This window comes from Arachis ipaensis, chromosome B06, assembly GCF_000816755.2.
Source record: "Arachis ipaensis cultivar K30076 chromosome B06, Araip1.1, whole genome shotgun sequence".
In the NCBI taxonomy this organism is placed as follows: Eukaryota; Viridiplantae; Streptophyta; class Magnoliopsida; order Fabales; family Fabaceae; genus Arachis; species Arachis ipaensis.
Genome location: NC_029790.2, coordinates 93,292,346 through 93,300,077, shown reverse-complemented (window position 1 = coordinate 93,300,077; position 7,732 = coordinate 93,292,346). Strand labels below are relative to the sequence as shown.

The following is a 7,732-nucleotide window of genomic DNA, read 5'->3' as shown; positions in this document are numbered from 1 at the left end:
AAAAATCGAATTGCATTACATCAAAATAATTTCTAAGTTTAAGGATAGAATAGGTGAGGTTCGAAAAGTGAAAATTATAATCAATCCTCAGTGCTCAAAGCCCAATCACTTGTTATGAACCTTAAATAAGAATTAGAGAAGATTAGAAAGCTAAAGAAACAATAGAAAAATAAAATAAACAAGTTTTCAGTAAAATAAGGGTCATGCGTACACATGTCCCTGTCCCACGTACGCACAATGGAAAAAACGGATGAACGCGTACACAACACCTCACCCGCGTACGCGAGAGTCCCAAACGAAAGAGAATCCCTGCGTCGCATGTTACAAGTCGCGTACGCATACTTTGAAATTAACATTTCTGTGTACGCAAGATCACTTGGCAGTGGCTAATGTCCGCATCTAAACTCTTTTGGAATGATAAAAAATTGTTATAATAATTAACGTTTTTTTTCTTTTTCAAAAATAAAAAAAGACTATATCATCCTATTAAAAGTAGGTGATTAATTCCTCGCTTATAGGCATTTCAATAGGTAAAAGTAAAACTGTCAGACAATATATTTAAAATAAAAATGAAACCCTACGACCTCCTCTCCAACCACTTGATTAACATTTTTCTTTTTAAATACCACATGAGATGTGGATTTGAGGGGCAGAGTATTTATACATTATACTCATTTTCCCACATACATTCATATATATGCATTAACAAATTATCACCTTGTTTTCATATAAATGGAAGAGGCCAAATCCAGGTTCAACCACATTTGCATCTTCTGTGGCAGCAGTTCAGGGAACAAACCTACCTACCGAGAAGCTGCTCTACAACTTGCCAACCAGCTGGTACTCTTTAATATGTATCTCTTCCAAATTTTGGGTTTAGCATACACAATGCCACTATTTTTTTTATCAAATTCATATACTTTTCTTATTATTTATTAGGTTCATTTACCGTAATTCCTTCTGACTCTTTTTCAATCTGGAATTCCACGCAATTTCTTTCGTTTTTGTTACCTAGATTATTTCTTTATCAATAATAGGCTTACCATTGTAATTATTTTTTTAGTGAGAGTACATAAAGAGTACATAGTATATAAGGTGTAACAACTCAACAAATATTTTCAAAAAGGAGATTTTTCATTCTCTTCAACAATGAGAAGAATTTATTTCTCTCCCTCTCTTAATCCCTTCTGGTTCATCAAACCATCAACATCACAGCTTGAACAGCTTAGGGCATGAAATTTTCTTCATGGTGTGGTGAGCGTGGAGAGCAACCAAGCTGTGAATCAAATTAAAAAAAAAGTTGTGAATTAAGATCAATCCAATTTTGCCATTTTCTTTCTATCCCTAATTTTTCTTTCCCCCATTCTTACCTCTTCCTTCAAACTCATCCAATAGAATTTGATGAGAGCCTATTTCGCAAGATTCTTTCTTTGTGAACATAGTTGTTTCGATCAATGAGTTGGAAGGAAGAAGATCTAAATCCTTATTACTCTGTGATTCATTAATTTCTCAAAATGGCGAATATGGCAAACAGATCCTCCCATTGTAGAGGTCGTGGAGATACATTGGCTTGCTCTCATTGCAACAAGCAAGGGCACACAGAAGATGTATGCTATAAGAAGCACGGGTAATCCTCCCATTTCTATCAACGGCAGCAACATAACACCACCATCAATCACGTGATCACTGAGGGGCATGATGATATACTCAGTGACAAACAATCACAGCTCAATTGTTTCCAAGAGAACACTGGAATATCAAGATCTAGGTTCACTCCAGAGCAAAGATTTGCCTTGTTAGAGTTGTTCAAAGACAAAAGTGTGCAGCAACAACCTCATAATGCAAATCAAATTTTGACTAATTCCATTCAGACTTCCACTCCAGGTAAAATCATTGCATTACATTTTAATGCGAGAATTATGAGTATTATCACTCTAAAATCCGCATTATGGGTCATTGATTTCGGTGCAACAGATCATGTGACTTTTGACTTAAAAGATTTTGCAAGTTTTCAAAATATTGCTCCAATCAATGTGATATTTCCAAATGGGACCAAAACTGTTAGCTCCATCATTGGCACAATCACATTCTCTAAAAAAAATTTTCTCAAAAATATTTTATACATTCCTTCTTTTGATTTTAAACTGATATCTGTGTCAAAGTTAACCTCAAACTTACATTGTCAACTGTTAATCAATGATAAGTGTTTTGAGATATAAGATAGATCCACATCAAAGATTATTGGTATTGCTGAGTGTATAGAAGGGTTATATACAATGAGTAGAGAACCATAATTCTCTCACTTTTCCCCTCTTCCAACAAAGCAAGCTTCATTTGTGGCAACTATGACTACTACTCATCCCACCACACCTTCACACAGTGAGCACAACAATATTTGGCATCTTAGATTAGGACACATACCTATGCATAAATTGATTTTTCTGAAGAAGTATTATCCTTTTATAGATTGTATTGCTTCAAAACTTCCTTGTGATTCATGTCATTTTGCAAAACAAAAGAAATTATCTTTTAATCTTAGTACAACTAAAATAAAAGATTGTTTTGACTTAGTTCATATGGATATCTGGGGTCCTATTTCTGTCCTTTCCAATGAAGGACATAGGTATCTTTTTACTGTGGTGGATGGTAAGAGCAGATTTACTTGGATTTTTTTTTACGAAAACCAAATCTAAAGCATCACAATTGGTTATTAATTTTGTGAATTTTGTCAAAGTACAATTTGAGAAACAAGTTAAGTTTATAAGGACTGACAATGGGTCAGAGTTCACTCTAAAATCCTTTTTTGCATCAACTGGAATTTTACACCAAACTTCTTGTGTAGAAACACCAGAGCAAAATGGGATTGTAGAGAAAAAACACCAGCATATTTTAGGTGTTGCTAGAGTACTGCTATTTCAATCAGGAATTCCACATTTTTTTTGGCAATACGCAGTTGCTCACGCCATTTACCTAATTAATAGGCTGCCCAGCACTAACCTGGATAATGCTAGTCCTTACAAGATTTTGTATGGTAACTTACCTGACCTTTCATATTTAAGAGTATTTGGTTCTCTTGCATATGCCTCCACATTAACAAATTCAAGAACAAAATAGACCCAAGAGCTAGAAAAACAGCTTTTCTTGGTTTTAAATTAGGAACAAAGGGTTTTCTACTTATTGATTTAAAATCAAAGAAAATTTTCATATCCAGAAATGTAACTTTTTATGAAACTCATTTTTCATTTTTACATTTCACTAGCACTGACATTTCTGTAGTACCCATTCGTCCTCCACAATGCATTGATCTTTTTCAATATGATACACCATCCACACATCATTTGCCATCACCCACACATACCACACTCACAGATTCAAATGAACATTTCTAAAGCTTAATGCACTCACTAATTTCCTCACATACCATTGCACCCATTACCACACCACACACTAACAATGCACCTGCATCACAACACTCTGACATCACACATGACTGCATTACTAGAAAGTCTGAAAGAATCAAGAAACCACCTGCTTATTTGAAGGACTATCATTGTATGACAACCCACACAGCTTACTCTAGCAACTTTGCCAACTCTAACTCTTTATATCCTATCTCATAACACTTATCATATGATAAACTAACCCCAAAATATAAGTCACTGTCTCTAGCCATCACCTCAAATCAAGAACCTAGCACTTATGAGGAAGCGACTGCACATGAATGTTGGAGAAAGGCAATACAAGATGAATTGACAGCTCTAGATCAGAACAGAACTTGGTGTCTCACTGAACACCCAAAAGGCAAGAAGGCTGTGGGTTGCAAATGGGTTTTTCGGGTAAAATTCAATCCCGATGGCACCATAGAGAGGTACAAAGCGAGACTAGTTGCAAAAGGATTCACTCAAGTGCAAGGAGTAGATTATGGTGATACCTTTAGTCTAGTTGTCAAAATGACTACCCTACGAGTAATGTTAGCATTAGCAGCGGCAAAGAAATGGTATTTGAAACAGCTGAACATCAACACTGCCTTCCTTCATGGAGATTTGGACAAGGAAGTTTATATGAAGATACCACCCGGTTTTGCTGTGTCACAACCAGGTTTGGTTTGTAAATTACAAAAATCTCTATATGGGCTTAAGCAAGCAAGCAGGCAATAGAACATTAAGCTCACTCAGACTCTTGTGGATGCTGGTTATAAGTAGTTTTTTATGATCATTCACTCTTCATCAAGAAACAGTCTGAAAGCTTCACTGCCATTCTAGTATATGTTGATGACTTGGTTTTAACTAGGAATGACATTAGTGAAATCAATTCCATCAAGCAAAATTTGGATGACAAATTCAAAATAAAGGATCTTGGTGATCTCAAATACTTCTTGGGAATGGAAGTAGCATGCTCTAACTCTGGAATTCACATTTATCAGCGGAAGTACACCATGGACCTTCTCAGGTATTTTAGTTATCTAGATTTCTAGTTTCTCTCTACCCCATTTGATTATAGTCAGAAACTCTCAAATGAATCAGGTACCATTTTAACAGACAACACTATTTACAGACAGCTCATCGGCCGACTCCTTTACCTCACAAACACTAGACCTGATATCTCTTATGCTCTGGGACGTTTGAGCCAATTTTTGGACTGTGCAACCAGTTCTCACCTACAGACTATTTTTTGCGTACTTCGATATTTAAAAGGCCGACCTGCAACTGGTCTCTTCTTCTCCTCTACTTCTAATCTGCATCTCACTGGATATGCCAACGCTAACTGGGCTACCTGTGCCGATACTCGTCATTCTGTTTCCGGTTATTACTTCATGCTTGGGAACTCTCTCATTAGCTGGAAGAGTAAGAAGCAAACCACAGTTGCCAAGTCCTCTGCAGAAGCTGAATATAGGTCTCTTGCTGTTGCAACTTGTGAAGTTAGTTGGTTATCTTTCTTAATGAATTTTATTGGTTTGCCGCTTCAAAAGTCTATCACTCTATTCTGTGACAACCATTCAGCCATTCACATTGCCAATAATCCCATCTTTCATGAAAGAACCAAACATATTGAAGTGGACTGCCACATTATTCGTGAAAAGTATTTGTCTGGTCTCATTCATCTTATGCCAGTTCGTTCCAAGGATCAACTTGCTGATTTTCTTACCAAAGCTCTGCCACCGGGTCCTTTTCTTGCAAATGTTTCCAAGCTAGGATTTAGATTTACACAATTCTAGCTTGTGGGAGGGTATTACCTAGATTATTTCTTTATCAATAATAGGCTTACCATTGTAATTATTTTTTTAGTGAGAGTACATAAAGAGTACATAGTATATAAGGTGTAACAACTCAACAAATATTTTCAAAAAGAAGATTTTTCATTCTCTTCAACAATGAGAAGAATTTATTTCTCTCCCTCTCTTAATCCCTTCTGGTTCATCAAACCATCAACATCACAGCTTGAACAACTTAGGACATGAGATTTTCTTCAGTTTTCTCTTCCAACTCTTTCGATCCCTGTTTCTTAAAACAGATGGGAAAATAGAATGAAGGATCAACTGATGGATGGTTTAGGGTTTAAGTTTGGCATGAGAGAGAGAATTGCTAGCTGTAATCTGGGTGGTCAGTTAAGCAGCATTCTTGCATGACCTTTAGTTTGCTTAGTTTTCCCCTATACATACATATAATATACTATAATATATACTCTATTTTATTTTGAAATAATTAATTAAAACGCTCCAAACATGCACTCAATTGGCAATTCCTTGATATACATCATTTATTAAATTAAATGAGCAGAAGCACTCAAGTGGCTTCCACTGAAACGTGCTACGTACCTAAGTATGAATGTATGATTACTGTATGGAGAAGCGTGTCCTTATAGATATATAGCCTTTGGGGTTCTCTGTGATTTCCCCCTAAGTGTAATTTTTAATCTTGTTTTGATGAAGGTGGAGAGAAGGATTGATTTGGTGTATGAAGGTGGGAGCGTGGGATTGATGGGTCTCTAGTGCGCAGAAATTGTGATTACACTTTGATTATGTAAAATTCATCGCTCTTTCTTTCCCTGGTAATGGCGCCAAAAACATGATGCCAATACCATGGTTCACAACTTCGCACAACTAACCAGCAAGTGCACTGGGTCGTCCAAGTAATACCTTACGTGAGTAAGGGTCGAATCCCACGGAGATTGTTGGTATGAAGCAAGCTATGGTCACCTTGTAAATCTCAGTCAGGCGGATATAAAATAGTAATAGGGTTTTCGAAATTAATTAAATAAAATAGGGATAGAAATACTTATGTAAATCATTGGTGAGAATTTCAGATAAGCGAATAGAGATGCTTTCGTTCCTCTAAACCTCTGCTTTCCTGCTATCTTCATCTAATTGAATATCTTGGAAGTGAAATAAGATGAATTGAATAGAAAACAGTAGTACTTTGCATTAATCTTTGAGGAACAGCAGAGCTCTACACCTTAATCTATGGAGTGTAGAAACTCTACCGTTAAAATTACATAAGTGAAAGGTCCAGGCATGGCCGAGATGGCCAGCCCCCCTGATCTAAGAACTAGGCGTCCAAAGATATCTAATACAATAGTAAAAGGTCCTATTTATAATAAACTAGTCACTAGGGTTTACATGAGTAAGTAATTGACGCATAAATTCACTTCCGGGGCCCACTTGGTGTGTGCTTGGGCTGAGCTTTAACTTTCCACGTGCAGAGGCCATTTGTGGAGTTGAACGCCAGGTTTTGATCCATTTCTGGCATTCAACTCTGGTTTTGGATCCTTTTCTGGCGCTGGACGCCAGAATTGGGCAGAGAGCTAGAGTTGAACGCAAGTTTGCGTCATCTATTCTTGGCCAAAGTATAGACTATTATGTATTGCTGGAAAGCCCTGGATGTCTACTTTCCAATGCAATTGGAAGCGCGCCTTTTTGATTTTTGTAGCTCCAGAAAATCCACTTTGAGTGCAGGGAGGTCAGAATCCAACAGCATCAGCAGTCCTTCTTCAACCTCTGAACCAAATAATTTGGCATTCAGCTTCATGATTGCACCAAGGAACTTGGTAGCTTGCTCTTCAGTGACATCCTCATTCTCTTCAGAAGAGGAATACTCATCAGAGCTCATGAAGGACATAAGGAGGTTCAATAGAATCTCTATGGTCTCTAGATGAGCCTCAGATTCCTTTGGTTCTTCAGAGGGAAACTCCTTATTGATCACTGGACGTCCCAGGAGGTCTTCCTCACTGGGATTCACGTCCTCCTCTCCCTCTTTGGGTTCGGCCATTTTGGTAATATCAATGGCCTTGCACTCTCTCTTTGGATTTTTTTCTGTATTGCTTGGGAGAGTACTGGGAGGGATTTCAGTGATCTTTTTACTCAGCTGGCCCACTTGTGCCTCCAAATTTCTAATGGAGGACCTTGTTTCATTCATGAAACTCACAGTGGCCTTAGATAGATCAGAGACTAAGTTTGCTAAGCTAGATGGATTCTGCTCAGAATTCTCTGTCTGTTGCTGAGTGGATGATGGAAAAGGTTTACTATTGTTAAACCTGTTTCTTCCACCATAATTAAAGCCTTGTTGAGGCTTTTGATCCTTCCATGAGAAATTTGGATGATTTCTCCATGATGAGTTATAGGTGTTTCCATAAGGTTCACCTAAGTAATTCACCTCTGCTATTGTAGGGTTCTCAGGATCATAAGCTTCTTCTTCAGAAGATGCCTCTTGAGTACTGTTGGATGCAGCTTGCATTC

The 7,732-nt window shown here is 37.3% G+C and overlaps 1 pseudogene; it reads left to right on the top strand.

Annotated features, from left to right (window-relative positions):
* Window positions 733-7,732, top strand: part of LOC107647067 — a 71,826-nt pseudogene continuing 64,826 nt past the window's right edge.